The sequence below is a fragment of the Adiantum capillus-veneris genome, chromosome 10 (assembly GCF_014529385.1).
Source record: "Adiantum capillus-veneris isolate H3 chromosome 10, ASM1452938v2, whole genome shotgun sequence".
Taxonomy (NCBI): domain Eukaryota; kingdom Viridiplantae; phylum Streptophyta; class Polypodiopsida; order Polypodiales; family Pteridaceae; genus Adiantum; species Adiantum capillus-veneris.
The window spans coordinates 164,825,402-164,842,626 of record NC_140940.1 but is presented as its reverse complement, the minus strand read 5'-3'; the positions used below and the strand labels follow the sequence as shown (position 1 = coordinate 164,842,626).

The following is a 17,225-nucleotide window of genomic DNA, read 5'->3' as shown; positions in this document are numbered from 1 at the left end:
CTGCTCGATTTGGAATTACGCTCGACAGGTTGAGGCCACAGGCATAGGTAGTTCGATTGGCACCCGGACGAGATGTTGCCATTACACTGAGCATTGGCAAACTTCGTTTGCAATGATAGGGGTGTTCAGGGCACGCGAGTGACGTTCTACTCGGAATCCCTTGGTACCACAAGAACTACGTCGTGGCCGAGAAAGCGACTTTGACAAATGAAGGCCTCCGAGATTGTACTTGATGAACTTCAGTTTCTTTACTCATTCTTTTGGGAGAGAACTGAACGATGGATAAAGGTCGACGATGTTTTGACTTGAACAAAAGAACGCCGAGATTTTTTTCCACACTCATGCCGATTGGTTTTTAGAGGGCCTGAGGATCATACCATTGATCTGATACCTGGAAGCACACCACCGAACCGGCCACCTTACCGTGTGAGCCGAGCACAGAATGAAGAGCACCTTACCGTGGGGAGCGCCAGTGCTACTTTCTTGAAAGAAGGATAACACTATGCGCTTTTGCGTAGATTACAAGGGGTTGAATAAACTCATTGTCAAGAATAAGTATCCGCTCCCGCGCATGGACGATCTGATAGATCGGCTCCATGGAGCGTTGTATTTTACGAAGATAGACCTGCGATCAGGCTATCATCAAATACGGATCAAACTGGAAGATGTTCCTAAGACAGGCTTCCATACGCGTTATGGTCACTACGAGTTTTTGGTCTTGCCTTTTGGTTTGACCAATGCTCCAGCTACGTTCCAGCAGATGATGAATGATCTGCGGAGACCATTTTTAGGCAACTTCGTTGTTGTATTTCTCGATGATATCTTGATCTACAGCCGAAGTTTGTCTGAGCACCTAGTGCATATACGTACTGTTCTCGAAATACTGAGAACTGAGAAGCTTTACGCTAAGGCTTCTAAATGTGAATTCTTTAAGAAAGAGCTTCTGTACTTGGGTCACATCATTACTGGCGATGGAATTCGCGTCGACCCTGAAAAGTTGGATAAAGTGTAAAATTGGCCCATTCTGAAGAATGTGTGCCAAGTAAAGTCCTTTTTAGGCTTTATTGGATTCTTTCGCAAGTTTATCAAGGATTACTCTAAAGTTGTTGGTTCGCTTACGCAACTTTTAAAAGGAGGGGTGAAAGGGCTGAAGACTTCGGGTCCTCGTCGTAAAGGTAATCCCCCTGTTGTCTGGAATGAGCATCTCGACGAGATCTTTCGGACACTAAAGCACTTGGTGACTACTGCGCCAATATTACACATTGTGGATCCTAGCAAACCGTTTGTGGTTGAAACGGATGCTAGTGATTATGCTATTGGTGCGGCATTATACCAGGATGGACGTCCTGTCGCGTTTGAAAGTAAGAAGCTTTCTGAAGCTGAAATGCGTTATCCAACGAATGAAAAGGAGCTTTATGCTGTAGTCCACGCCCTGAGGAAACGGCGGCACTACTTGTATGGCTCTAAGTTTGTTGCATGGATAGATCATCATTCCTTGCGCTATATCTGTGATCAGGGTGATCTCAGGGGCCGGAAGGCCAGATGGGTTGAGCTTATGCAAGAGTTTGACTTTGAGATCCGTTATAGAAAAGGATCCAGCAATCGAGTTGCCGATGCGCTCGGCGGGATTCCTGAGGTCAATGCCTTGTCTATGGCTGAAATCTCGACGGATTTCTATCTCTCTCTCCGAGGGCTATGTCGTTCTGATGGCCATTTTGGCAAGATATGGAACGAGGTCAAAGTGGGGCATGACTCGCATACAAGCTTGGGTGGTCCGGAGATCCAAGTCAGTCGTGCTGGAGAGACGAGACAGTGACAATATTCCATTAGAGGTGGACTATTGTTTAGAAATGGTAAAGTCTGCGTGTTGGAAATCGATGAGATTCGACAAAGGATTTTGTGTGAATGCCACGATGTTCCTAGCGCTGGGCACCCAGGCATCCAAAGAACTTTGGCTTTGGTCAAGCGATATTTCTATTGGCCAAGAATGCGCTCTTACATAGAGAGCTATGTGAAGAGATGCGCTCAGTGTCAGGTCAATAAGACAGAGCGCCTTAGGAAAGCTGGCCTGCTACACCATTGGAAATTCCAGATGCCAAGTGGCAAAGTATTTCCATGGACTTTATCGTTGGTTTGCCAAATACTAGTCGGGGCAATGACGCTATTTGGGTTGTGGTCGATAGACTCACAAAAATGGCGAAGTTTATACCAACGAAGTCGACAGTAAAAAGCCATGAGTTGGCGGTTTTATTTGTCGATCAGCTTTATAAGCTGTATGGTCTCCGAGAAGATATCGTCAGTGATCGAGATACTAAGTTCACTGGCCGATTTTGGCGAGATGTTTTTGCTCACCTTCAGACGAAGTTGAGTGTGTCGTCTTCTGACCATCCTGAGTCCGACGGACAAACTGAGAGGATGAATCAGACGTTAGAGGACATGTTGAGAGCTTATGTCTCTCACAGGCAATCGGATTGGGAAAGGTATCTTCCACAGTTAGAGTTTTCCTATAATAGTAACAAGCATTCTGCTACTGGATTTAGCCCGTTCATGCTAATGTATGGATTTGAGCCTAATCCCCGATTGCTATTGGCTTAGAGAAAGTCAAGGACCGCCAAGCTCGTGATTTCCTGTATGACATGCAAGAGATGCTCGAATTGGCTAAGGATAGTATAAGAACGGCTCGTGATCGAGTCACTACTTATGCTAATCAAAAGAGATCTCCAAGGACTCTAGATGTGGGACAATGGGTTTATCTGAAGATACCCAAAGATTCCAAGACTATGCGAACAGGAAAGCATTATAAGCTTTCAACTAGATATTGTGGTCCGTTCTTGATCACAAAGAAAATTGGCCAAGTTGCCTATAAACTGGCTCTTCCTTCGGATGTTACTGCACATCCAGTGTTTCATGTCAGCCGCCTTAAAGTAAAATTGGGCGAAGCTGATGTTGTCGTGCCTATCGAGGAAAATGTATGGCAAGATATGCAAATTGAGTATATTCCTCGAGCACCAGATGCAGTTTTAGATCATCGTACCCGTCATTCTCGCCAAAAGTCTTATGACGAGTACTTAATTAAATGGAAGGGTCAATCTGAAAGGTTTGCTACTTGGGAACCTGTTAGAGCTTTGAAGGCTCAATATCCCGACTTCATTGATGAGGACATCAATGGTTCTTAAGGGGGGAAGTATATTATGTCCCGCTCACAGGAGAGGGGATCTAGCCCAGATGTCGTCGGGATGGGCGTCCAGTGTCCGGGCGGACGTAGTGTGAACCCGGCCAGTGTGGTTAGCCCGCGAGGCTAGGAGTGCGCGAGGTCACCTCGAGGAGGTGAGGCTGGGTGGTATGGGACGCTCGGTTTTACAGGTGCACGCCTACGTCCTCGGACGCTGGCCCCAACACGGGGGAGCTGCCAGATGGTGGCTATGGTCGGGTGGTTCGTCCGACGCGCATCTGTAGGCGGTCTGTGTGGCCGGGAGATCCTATCTCCTCGTTCGTCTCTCTCTCTCTCTCTCTCTCTCTCTCTCTCTCTCTCTCTCTCTCTCTCTCTCTCTCTCTCTCTCACGTGCGCGCGCTCGTAGGGAAGCCCTAGCCGCGTTTCTCTCTTCCTCCCCCCCCCAAGCCTCCCCTGGGCGAGGGGTTGCCCTATGGGGGGGCGTTAAGTCATAGCTCGCTCCCACTCGACTCAGAAATTCCTGCTTAACCCTGCACAGACTGTTTCGGCCTTGCTGGACTCAAAGTTGTTACGGCCCTGCTCGACTCAAAAGCTCTGGTTTCGGCCCTGCTCGACTATGCCTTGGCTCTGGTCCTGGCTCTAGGCTCTGGTTTTGGCCCTGCGCTGGTTCTGCGTGGCCCTGCTCGACTACACGGCCCTGGGCTTTGGTTTCGGCCGCCTGCGAGTCCCGATTTCGCCCTCAAGGAGGCCTTTCAGTGGGTGTGTGCCTACGACCTCAAGAACTCAAGAAGAAGGTCGGTCTTCACCCGACCTAAGGTTTCAAGCAAGAAGGGGTTCCCTAGTCTTTGTTTCAAGCAAGAAGGTGTTTCTGAAGGTGGTTCTCTGTTTCAAACAACAAGGGGTTCTCTGTTTCAAGCAAGCAGGTGATTTTCTATTTCACAAGAAGGTCTGCCTTTAAGGCTACTCCGACCTAAACAGGTCACTCTTTGCATTCATGGCTACCCGGGCCTCGTCCCGAGATAAGCTCAATTTCGCTTGAGTCGTAGCAACACCTTTGAAGGTAGACAACGTCACCCGCCTTCAAACCGAAGTTGAAAGCCTCCGCAAGGAGAATGACGAGCTAAAACAAAGGCTTTCAGCTTTCGAAGCCCGGCTTGCCACAATAGAGAATCGCAAGGAGGAGTTGAAATAGATAGAAATCAAATTCACAAAGGCAAAAGAAGAAGTAGAGACAACCGTCAATGCGAGGTTCCTTGAGAAGTCTTGTTCGCCTTAGGCTTTCCCTTATTGTGCTTCATCTCCTGTGCGAGAGCAATCGCTACCGCCTTGTGGAGATCGATTGGATCAAGTACCTCGACATCAAACTTGATATACTCGTCTAATCCATAAAGGAATGCCTCTTTGCACTCAGCATCCGATTTACGTAATTGAGTGCCGAGTTGCAAAACACGATTAGAGAAAGACATAACTAGCATACCATTTTGCTTGAAACCACGCCAATTGTCCCTCAATCGTGCGAGGTATTGTGGTGGCATAAACCGCGCCTTGAGCTTGTCTTGGAAGTCGACCCGATTGAAGGAAAGAGACTGCCTTCCTCGGCTTCCTCTAGGTGCGCGGTCAACTGTGGCCCTTGCCATGCGTGGTACCAATTAATGGCATCACCGGCAAGGTACATAGTTGCCGTCAAAACCTTGCTATTTCCTGTCTTCTTAGTTGTCGCAAAGTAAGCATTAAATTGATGCAACCAAGAATGAATGATAGTAGCATTCATCTTACCATCATACTTACTGAAAGTCGGCTTCTCGGTAACGGGATTGTTGGAGTCCGAATCTTGGCTTGCGCCACTTGATGAACCACCAACATCTTTGGCCGGCTCGGGTTTCGAGGTGAGAACCTGTCGGACCAACTGTTACATGCGTTGGTCTCTGTGTGCCTCACACTCTGCCTCCAAAGCAGCTCGTCTCTCTTCGGCTGCCTGCTTTCTTGCTTCGGCCACCAAGCGCGCTTGCTCACGCTCACGCTCAATGGTGCATGTCTTTCTTCGGCCGCCAAGCGCGCTTGCTCACGCTCACGCTCAATAGCTGCCTTTCTTTCTGCTTTTCTTTCTTTTCGTTCCTCGGCCGCGAAGCGCGCTTGCTCACGCTCGCGATCCAAGGAGTCCTTTCTTTCTTGGCGTCGCACTTCTTGGTGTAGCATCATGTCCATCATCGATTTGACCAAAGCCTCCATAGGATTTGGTGCAATCCTTGGCGTAGATGGGGAAGGGGGAGGGTCAGAAAAACCTCTTGGTGGGGAAAATTCTTCTTCGCCACTGCCATGCTCATCACCTCCATGCGAAGTATCCATTCCGCTTCGGGTAATGACCATACACTTGAAGTCGTGGGTTCTGAAGTTCACGACGAACTTGGGGTCTTGTGGGTCTTGGTTCTTGAGATTCTTGAGGGTCTTGAGTCTTGAGGTTCTTCTTTAGCTTGCAATCTGTGTTAGAGAAGGATCTTTTCTTTACCTGAGCTCTTCTCTTTCCCGCGAGCGCACCCCTTGGCGGCCTTGCGCTCACACCAAGGTTGCTTTTTCCCACCTTACGCTGATTGGCCAGCCGCTAAGTGCACGGTCCGCTCTCAATGAGTGAAAAGAGAGATAAGGGGAGGCTGGACAAGTCCTTCTTTCTTGGGTTTCCTGTCACTCTTCAAAGACACGATTAGGAATCGACACGCCCAAGAGGACTTGGGTTACGTGCGACCACAACAAGCAAAAATAAAATAAAATTATGTGGTTCTTTTCTTGAGTGATACAGAACACTGTCAAAGCTCTCATACCAATGTAAGGTGCAACAGAAGTGAATGTTGAACTTTGCTCAACATGAGTGCTCCGAACTGTGCTCAAGGTTCCTTTTACTTACGGAAGGGAGAGCCTTCCGTTCCTTTAATGAGAGAGTGCAAGTGATCATAAACAAAGTGGATAAACACTGTGAATGAAGGTGCTGAGACCGAGAGATAAAGAGAGAAGAATACGACACCAGACGAGTTATCAAACCCTCCTCCAAAAGCCCTTCTCTCGGTGGCGAGAGAAGTCTATGCTATTGATTGCACAAATCTAGTACAAGATGCTGATGCAAGTTTGTGAGGCTATGATGCAATGTGTATCTAGGTTGGAGATGACGGCAACGACGAGAGCGGCGACGACGACGGTTGGTTGAAAATACTATCCGCTAGCTGTTCTCTATCTGCTGGAAATGCTGGATTTGCTGCTATCTATGCTGCTGAAAACGCTGACTTTCAGGCTGTCAAAAAACGCTGATTGGCTGGCTGAAAAATGCTGAGTCTGCTGCTTGAAAAACGCTGTTTTGCTGGCTTGAAAATGCCAGTTGGCTGGTTTTGAAAAAACACTAACCTACTGGCTTGGAAAACGTTGAATCTGCTGGTGTCGGTCAAGACTAGAAACCCCAATAATCCAAGGCTGAAAACACTAGTAGTCCAAGGCTGAAACGCTAGGGGTTATGGGAGGGTTCTTGCTTGAGAAGCTTTCCAGAGGGCCTGCTGCAATTTGATGCCTGTGCTCTCCTTCCTCTTCTGCCAGAATGCACTAGCGCTAGTTTTCTTTTATACAAGCTGAGTCAAATTGTCCTACCCAGTTCCCAACAAAAGTCACTTAAAAATAATAAGTGAAAAATGGCTAAAATAGGGAAAATAGGTTTCTGCATTGTAAATTGCTCCTGATGGAATCTGATAGCAATGCTGATGATCATGCTCTGTGCAACCAGAGGATATGCATCTACTCTAAGTGCCTGGGCATGCACGGTCTGCGAACAGACTTACAAAAGTGCCACCAGAACACTTCCTAAGCTAGGCTAACTGAAGCCTTGTCATGAAGTAGCTTGTCCACGTACACATAGGGTTAGATGTGCACGTGACTCTCTCTCTCTCTCTCTCTCTCACGCATACACATTCAAAGCATAGCATCACAGGTTACAACCCACAAGCATTGTCCTCCCTTTTCGCTCTTTTCAAAACACATATATATTCGCACCCCTCTACATACACATTTTGGAGTCTCCTCTAGGCTCTTTCCATCTACACCTCTCTCTCTCTCTCTCTCTCTCTCTCTCTCACACACACACACACACACACATACACTTGCCGGACTTCTCATTCCCCCTATCATGCCTGCTGCTGCAGACAGTAGCCCCATCTCCACCTTTGCCCGCATTGCCATTGACTCCACCATCGCTGGCTTCGTCGAAGAGACAAAGAACATTGCGGCAATGCAAATCAACATACTCACAGAAATATTACGCCGCAATTCGCACATAGAGTATTTGCATGAGAGGTGTAGCCTCGAGGGCCACACAGATTTCCACGCCTTCAAACCGAGAGTATGTATTGTTACCCATTCTGATCCGAAGCTTACTTCGATAGAATCGCTGAGGGCGGTCGCTCTGCGATTCTTGCAGCAGACCCCATTAAAACTGTCTTCGAGGTAATTATTCAGCTTTTCATTGTGCATTTGTGTGTAGCAAGCAAGGACTTCCTTGGTTTTCTGTGCATTTATTAAGTCTTAATTCAATGCATTCCCTCCTTTCAGCTCTTGGACCACTTCTGATGGTCAACAAAAGTACCTTGTGCTCTACAAAGAGATTCTAAAAGCCTCTGGCCGCCTCGGCAAGATCGCCGCAGCATACAAACGGTGATAAGTTTATGCTTATTATGGGTCTTGCATTGCTAACCAATAATTTGCAAGCACTGGGACCACTTCTGATGGTCAGCAAAAGTACCTTGTGCTCTACAAAGAGATTCTAGAAGCCTCTGGCCGCCTCGGCAAGATCGCCACATCATACAGACGGTGATAAGTTTATGCTTATTATGGGTCTTGCATTGCTAACCAATAATTTGCAAGTTTTTAGCATGAGCTTACTATAGGCTTTATGGAGGAGCCAAGGCAGCAATCGACTAGACACCCGAAAACCTAAGAGAGAGAAAGAGGAAAAGAGAGTTGTCAGCAAAAATGATAGCTCTCACCTCCATCTTGGCCCTTGGTTAAAGTGCTATCACTATCACGAGTTCCTTGCTACATAGCGCTGCCGCATAAGCACATGCACACATGCATAAAGCCAGAGGAGGAGCCATTGGCTGCAGGCAGCCCAAGCAGATGCGTGTGATGGAAATAGGCGACGAGATAATGACTGGTAGATATTCAGCCCACCGAAACCATCTCCTCAAAAATTCTGTCACCCATGTAAACGTCTTGTGCAACTAACCAGAAATGGCTACACTAGAGGAAACCTGTAAGGAGAAGTAAAACAGGATACAAAAGGGTCAATCAATAAGCCTTCAACAACTAAACCAGAATTTTGTTTCACTGTCTGAAGCAACATGTATGCATATACTATTAGAGGTGTATACAAAAGCCATGTAATATCAGAATAGTCTTACATTTGTCCTTGCATAGATCGAGTAGCTTTCTCATCATTATCAACTCCATACCTGAAAGACTGTTAATTTTTTCTTGTTGTGCAGTTATCATGTTCATCAGTTGGATGTTTTCCTCCTGAAGGGCAGATAGTATGCCTTGAAGGTCAGATATTTTGGCATGCTGGTCAATGACCTGTACCCTAAGAGCGATTGTCTATTGGAGGGTGGCGACCTGCAGCGAGTTCTGGGAGCCTGCCTTTATCTTCACATTTTCTTCCTCCAACACGAAGATTTGTGCCCTTAATGCTGCTATCTCTTTTGATGTCTCACTAGTGACCTCTGGCGCTTTGGGTGCAAACGGATGAAGATCTTCCACGCCTTTCTTAAGCAGTTGGGACGTTAGCTCACGATCCGCCTTTGCTTTACCCGATTGCTGCAGCATCGGAGCTCGCCTCGACCACCACAAAATACTTGCTCACCCATTCCTCGACTAGAAATGGTTAACCGTCGTCCATCAGAGGCTTGATGGACGGGCAACCAGATGTTTCTTGGGAAGGCCCAGTTCACGAGCTGCTTGTTGTATCCCATGTTTCATCACTTCATCAATGGAACGAGCTACATCACGAGGTTTCCATGTAGCGTACCTGGACGACGAGAGGCAAATCCTCCTCAGGTTGAAATTCCTTGCTTCCTCCATCGCCGAGCTTGCCCTTGCCCTTGCGTCGAGGAGGCATTCTGCTGCTGCGCAACAGAAGAGATGGCGAGGGAGAGGCGGACGGAGGAAGGAAGGGAAACCCTATTTACTTTGATGAGCCCAAGGCAGTATCTGAACACAGAAACCACCAGGTGGCATTATATTTAAATTTAAAAAAAAACATCATTACCATGAAAAGCTCTTTAAAAAACCGTGCAAAAAGCTACCAAGTGAATAAAATAAAAAAACCACTTTGCGTTGCTCAATTGCTCTCGTACAGAAGCAGTTCGATCTTCTCCACAAGTAGTTAGCAGGTTCCCCAGAAGCAGCTCGGAGCTTTGTCTGCAGGTTTGTCCCCATCGGCATATTCGAGTCGGCCTTCTTTTGCAGTGAAGCCTCAATACCTAATTATAAGCCTACTTGCGCCTTCCCATGGTAGCGATCATAGCAGCTTTTTGTGCAGCAAGACCCAATGGCTGGCTGAACAGTATGTCCAGCTTCAACCACCTTACTCAGCTCATTTTTGCACGCGCAACTAGTTATGGACATCATTATGCCGCTCCAAGTATATAATCTCATGCAGATTCAACAACCATGTGCCCTCGGCCATCCTTCAATGTTCATGGAAATGATATGCAGCAAGAGACCTTTCAAACCCTGGTTATATTTCGGAGATTATGAAGCTGGAGGATACTTCGGATGCTTGCCGATGTGATGAGCATCCTCAAAGATCAGATATTTCGTGTAATCAACCAATGGCAGAGGTCTGTAATTCTAGTGCTACTGAAACAGAAGATAATCAGATTTCAATCAATAATCAGTTGGCCTAATCTGGAGTCGAACCACCAAAACTCATTGCCTTCGCAGGCCGTTCAACACATTTTTCTGTTGATGCTATCAGGGTGTTGGCGATGCAGACGGAAGCGGCCGAATAAATGGAAAGAATAAACGTCGAAGTGGACATGAGGGCAGAAAAGCTTAGCAGGATCGATCACACGGAAGCTTATGATGGTTATCCTCAAGTAATTAAGCCAACAGCTTCAGTGCTAGCTGCTTGCGCTTTTAGCAGAGACTGTGATGGGATTTGTGGCTGACAGCTCAATGTCGAGGGAAAGGCATTGGGGAATATTGCCACTAGTGCAAGTCATGGTCTGATGGGCTGTTGACTTCAGTCGCACTCCTTGTCCAGCTCTGTTGATAGCCTATTTGAAAATTTGATGAGGCAAGCAATTTAGAGCGATCTGCTGACAAACAGAAACATCTATCATGAGCAATTCAACGTAGAATATGCTGTCCGTGGGAGTTGGTTAATGTGCAGCTCCAAGGAGATGTAGCAGCATTGCAACAGAAGTCAAATAGTCAATCATGCATGTGCCTACGTTGCCGACCAGGATCAAAACAATAGTCAAAGAGCAAAAGCGGAAGGTAATTCTTTTTTCCACACAAAGAGCTTTGATGCTGGAGAAGCTGAAGAACAAGGAGTGCGGAGTAATGGCATTTCTGGAGATAGGCATACCAATATGTCAGCACCTATTAGCCTTTTAGCAGTAGCTCACTGCTGGCCATTCAACATTTGGGTGGGGTAGCAGAAATTTTACAGAGAATATTGCCAATATTGCAGCCTATAAAGAGATTCTCTTTCTAAACTGCGTGCAGGTGGGAGCCAATGCGGCCGCAGTTGGGATTAGCAACAACAGTATACTGCAACGTTGCTCTTTAGGAGATGCATACGAAGCATGGAATGATTGTGATGTGGATTTTAACGCATAGCAATTACTGTTTCGGAGCTCCCTTCTGCCAATAACCACGATTCGGTGGCAGATCCTATGAGCAAAGGTCCATGTATGCAGCAGCTATCGGATCAAGTTCAGATGGTTGCAAATGCAGACATCCGAAGCATCTTACAACTTGAGAGAGAGAGAGAGAGAGAGAGAGAGAGAGAGAGAGAGAGAGAGAGAGAGAGAGATTGTATTATCATCCACGGAGGTTAGGTATGACCCATGGGACCAAAGACAAAACATTACAAACGTGGGGGGATTTTGGGATACATCTCAGTTAAGGACTGAGGGTCCAAAAAGAAGGTAAGATAAGATAAGATGAACAAAATCTACGGAGAAGGGGGTGAGGAGGAAGCCGATTTGGGAGTTCGAAACTCTTGAATAATGGCTTTACCTCCTTGTCACGTCAAGGATCACATTAAGAAGGCTTGTCCTAAGATAACCCCACCTAGAGAACCTAAGGCACCCACAGCAACCACAAGCACTTTAATGAACCAAGTTGAATCTTCTCATGTCTCTGACACACACATTGATGAGTCTCTCATGAAGTGTTATGATCATGTAAAGGGTCAGCGTTTTGTTATATTGTTTGATCCAGGCAGTATGCATGATGTGATTAGTGCCTCTCTAGTAGAGAGAGCCCGCCTAGAGGTTAGTCAGACATCTCCTCTCGAGGTGTCTGGCTTCGCTCCCGGTATGGACTCTCTCATCACGAAAGAGTGCCTTGATGTGTTGTTTACAATTCAACAAGCTGCTTTCCGTAGGAAATTTCTCGTGTCTCCTCTCTCAGGATGTGATATGCTTTTGGGCATTAGATGGTTTCGTGAGCATAACCCTCTTATTGATTGGGAGGACAACACTCTCACATTAAATGCCAAGAGTGACTCTCCCATGATCATTCGTACTGAGGAGGGTCTGCATTCTTTGCCTCTCATTTCGCATGTACAGGTAAAGCGTGAATTACGAGGAGCACAAGCGGCATTTATCCCTGCCTCTCCAATTACCCAAAGCTTAAGGCTCCAGACAGGTATTCAACTTTGTATACCAAGTTTGTTGGCTACTATGTGGTACATCACTTCTTGTTGGATCTTCTCGAGTTCTTGTATCAGCCAGGTTGAGAGGCTGATTAGGAACTTTCTTTGGTCAGGACGTAACACTCAGATAGCCTTGTTCTCAGGGAGAGTTGGGGATCATAGACCCATTAGAGCAGAGCAGAGCCCTTCTTGGGAAGTTTATCATCAGAGGACTTCTTCTAGGTGAGGAGCCCTGGAAAGAGTTCTTGCTTCAGCGGCTTAGTACTAGGGTGCCTTAGGCTGGAGGCCCTTGGCGACCCTCGACTAGATGGATTTTCACAGAGATGCGTAGAGGTGGCTTGAGCAGGACATTGGAGGACCGCTTTGCTGTGAGTCTGCTCCGATCTTGGGAGCATCGGAGAGGCTTGGAGCAGCGTCAGCCTACTTGCACGGAGGAGCGTCTGAGACAGCCCCTTGTTTGGAACCCCATGGTTAGCACTCAGAGAGGCCACTTGGTTGGTAGTCGACCTCGTGTTTCCTGGGGTCCCATGGTAGAGGGTCCATCACGCTCTTTAGGTGACTAGTTACAACTTTCAGGCTTGTCCGAGGAGCTTGAGGGCATTCAGCTACAGAGCATGAGAGAGGTGTAGAGCATGTGTCAGGACATCTTAGAGGTAGAACCATCTGAGTGGCTGACACCTCTCGAGTCAGGAGCGCCTAGATGGATGGGAGCCTTCATGCGACTAGAGGTTCTCATCTCAGTTCGAGCTTGTTCAGAGAGTACCCTCCCTGTTGTTCGAGCTACAGGGTGAGGGACGTTTACACAGAGTTGCAGTAGAGGCTCCACAGGTTGCAGAGTGCTGTTTTCAGAGGATCCGAGTGGTGGGCATTTGTGGGAGGACTTGTGTCATAGATCCCGACCCAGCAGCTCTTGAGACTGGTCACTGGCGACTGTGGGTGGGCTTGGGAGAGCTGCTCATTGGCATGAGTACAGTGGGATCCTGGAGAGTGGCTGTGGAGGGACCCTTTCTTCTCGGCGGACTATCCAGGTGTCCCTTTCTTTCAGTACACTGTTCGACTGGGACGTTGAAACCGGCCTGTTCAATCCAAAAAGGGCGGTAGACTTTACTTCAAACCTTGATTTAGCTTTCACCCATTATTAGTCGTCTATTTTACCTGCGCTATAGTGACACAAGAGAGAGGAATGGGATACAGATGCTAGAATGCACGTGTATGAGAAGACCGACACCAGATTGGCCCCTAACTTAGGCGCCCCTTTCGGTATTTCTTTATTGTTCAAAAGAGGGAATAAACGCTGTGGATCCCTACAAGCTGCCCCGCACAAACTCGGCTGAATTTCCACTGTTCCAGCCCAATTTCGGCAGCATAACTGTACTAGAACCCTTCACAGTCAGTATTCCCACGCATTGGCCGACCTTCCCAACGCATACGGGCAGGTTGCAAAACCTGGCAAGAATCTGCAGCACACTGAATTCTCTGTTTTCAGCCCTGAAAATGCGCTAGATCACCTGTACAGCGGTCCCCTTGCGTCCCCGAACCTCCTGGGGGTATTAGGGACCGTTTAGGGCCAAAACCCTAAACCTGCAAAAATACACAGCAGGCTGTAATTCACTGTTTCGGGCTCCGTTTCGCGTGCCGGTCGCATCCGTAGCAAGTCCTCGAGCTCCCGCACCTGTAGGGCTACTTGCCCTTTGAATCGGACGAGATTTCTGGCGTGAAACCTCTCCGAATTCACCTGTACCTGCGGGGGGATTAGCCGCTAGCTAATCCAGTACCTGTGCAAGAGGCTCTTGCCTCGGCAATCGCGCATGAACCCACACAACTGTACATTGGTCAAATGAAGAGCCCACTAGAGGGGCATAACATACTGCCAAAGGGGAGAGAGAGGGCAGTGCGTAGCGTGCAGGGCATCACTCCTGGCACCGCACTGTGCATAAGAGGGAAAGCAAGCACTCCATAGCTCTTAACCTGTGACAAAAGCTTCAAATGAGCCTCTCCTAGCTTATAACTCAGCGCCAACTCTCTCTTGCATTAGAAACTGCACCAGAATGTGCCACTTGGCACATTTACAAGCATTTTGCCGTTTCGGGGTTGCCGCCTAAAAATCTCCCAACTGGTTGCCCAGTTGACTTCACGGCAGAGTAAGAAAATGTTCCCCTTGTCATTCCGGAGGTAATGACGTCAACACATTTTCAGGTCCCAAAATAGCAGTTCCCTAAATTTTAGGAGATGCTGGCATTGTATCTTGCTAGGTCATCCGACCCTCTTTGTACACTTGTGGCCACATCCAGAACTGAAATGTAGCCTCTGTAGCAAAGGATTCCACTTTGGCTAGTCAATGACCCACTTGGCTAACCATAGTCCTTGTCCAACCTTAGTGCTCTCTTGCCCTCAGGCCTGGACTCCCTCTGGACAGTTCCACACTAGCTATGCAATGCAGGGCAGTTAGATTTCCCGAGGGGTGTTTCCAAAAAGTGAAAGTAAATAGATAATAAGAAAGAAATCAACAAAAAGGATAGATAGTAGTCACACGCTGGTGACATACCCCCCTCTTGAAATCTCAAACGTCCTCGTTTGCATCTATGTCGTACATGCTTACTGTCAACACTGATGTATTCAACACCTGTCGACACATATACGACACATACATGCTCATTGTCAACCTTGGTGTACTCAACACCTCGTCGACTCATGTATTGCCTGCGTGTGAACCCTGTCCCAATGACATAGTGGTAGCTGCGCACTCTGCCATTGCTTTGAGTCACTAACTTTCGAATGACAAAATGGTAGCTGCACATTTTGCCACTGTATTGTAGTACACGTCGGATCCCGTAACACTTTCGAGCATACCCAAACCGACAGTTTAAGAATGCAGTTACACATGTACTCTTCAATAGAAGCAATCACTGTATCCTTGACAAACTGACAAGAAATACTCACTTCTATAGCACTGACCAAACTTTTGGACATTCCATAAGAGCAATTGCCAAACTGACAATCTGTACAACTCTAACATTCATGTAACAGGTATTTCATTTGAGCTCACTTTAAATACCATGTACATCATTTGTTTCAGAAGCCATTGTCACACTGACAATCCATGTAGCTTTGAAAATCAAGGGGTCAAGGTAGGTTGCAAATCGAAGGCTTCCAGGTAAAGTGATAGCACAGTGGGTGACTCTGCAAGTTCACCTTCTTCCATCCACTTAGCATCCATTGGTGGATAGTTTCTGAACTTTACCAAGTAACACCTAGCAACCTTGCCTTTCACTTTCCTTTCTTTGTGTGCCAAAATCTATTCAGGGACCAAGATCTCGTCAAGTTCCTCGACTTCCGGCTGATCTTCAGCTGGCATATCTTCTGGCACATCACCCACATAGGGTCTGAGAAGACTCACATGAAACGCATTGTGAATCTTCCAACTGTCAGGCAATTTCAGCCTATATGCAACATCACTGATTATGTCGCACACTTGAAAAGGCCCATAGTAACGCATGCTGAGCTTTGGAAACAGTCTTTCCTTGCCCTTCATCTTCTTTAACCTTGCCTTTTCAAAGCGTAAAAGCACCCAATCACCAAGTGAATATACCACTTCACGACGGTGACGATTAGCTGCTTTCTTTTGCTTTGCCTGAGTCCTTTCTAAGGCCACTTTGACCTTCTTGTACATTTCATTCATGTCCTGAACATACTTATCTGCTTCAAATATCTTGTCCTTTGTATGCAGTATGGGAGGAACTTTCTTGCCACCTTCAACTATCTCAAAGGGTGCCTTGCCAGTTGATGAATGCACTGTATTATTGTATGCATACTCCACCAATGGCAAATACTGCTCCCACTTTCCTTTATGCTCTGACACATAGCACTTCAGCAGATCTAGGACAGTAGAATTTGCCTCTTCTGACTGCCCATCTGTTTGAGGATGTAATGACGAAGAGAATTTGAGCGTTGTGCCCATATTCTCAAACAAGCCTCTCCATAACAAACTTGTCATGCGTGGATCACGGTCGCTAACAATCGACTGTGGCATGCCATGATACTTGAAAATATTGCTCATAAACAAGCGTGCCATTTGATCTGGCTTTATCTTCTTCCTGACAGGAATAAAATGAGCCTGTTTGCTGAATCTGCAAATAATGGTCCAAATACCATCGTTTTCCCATGGTTTATCTGGAATAGGTAGTGGTTGTAATAATCCTGGTGCCTTTTGCCTGTCAAACTTGACCTTTTGGCATATTAGGCATTCTCGCACAAAGGCATCCACATCCCTTCTCAATGTAGGCCAATAGAAGAATGTCTCAACCGCTTTAATTGTAGCATCGATACCACGATGCCCTGCATACGGTGGGACATGACTCTCTTCCATAACTTTGCGTCGCAATGGCTTTGTGACACACAATCTGCCATGCATCATCATGAACCCGTCTTTAAGAAGATAGTGTTCATGACGTTGTCCTTGCATTAGCTGCTCAAAGACCCTTGCAAAATCTTCCTCATTTTCATATTGTTCTCTCATATCATCAAGTGCATGATGATAAGGAATCGACACAGCTGAAATTTGTGGCTTCCTCGACAAAGCATCAGCCACAACGTTCTTCTTGCCTTCCACATGCACAATCTGAAAATGGAACATGGACAAGATATTTGCCCATCGCATATGCTTCTCAGATAACTTTGTTTGTGTCAAGAAGTATCGCAAGGTCTGATGATCCGTTTGGACAACGAAATCTGCACCTAGCAGGTAGTGTTTCCAACTTAAGAGCGCATGAATCACAGCCAGTAACTCTTTCTCATAGACTTGCATGGTCATCTCTGGCCCTTGCAAAATTCTGCTCTCATAGGCTACTACCCTGCCACCTTGCATTAGCACTGCACCAATGCTACTACCGCAGGCATCACACTGGACCACAAATGACTTCCTAAGATCTGGCAACACAATGACTGGATCTGAAGTCATCTTTTCCTTTAAGAGATTAAAAGCTGAAATCTCTTTTTGTGTCCATCTAAAGGTGATTGCCTTCTTTTGAAGAGCATGTAAAGGTGAAGCAATCTCAGCGAAATTTCGGATAAACCTTCTGTAATAGGAGCATAGTCCCAAAAAGCTTCCGACATCATGCACCGTCTTCAAATTTGGCCATG

General features: G+C 46.8%; 1 protein-coding gene and 1 pseudogene across 2 annotated transcripts in view; one reads left to right on the top strand and one right to left on the bottom strand.

Annotated features, from left to right (window-relative positions):
• The window catches only part of LOC147450004 (uncharacterized), an 87,132-nt gene that overhangs the window by 9,415 nt on the left and 60,492 nt on the right, over nt 1-17,225 (top strand). The window lies entirely within an intron of this gene.
• LOC147450005 (uncharacterized) lies at nt 8,795-9,314 on the bottom strand (annotated as a pseudogene).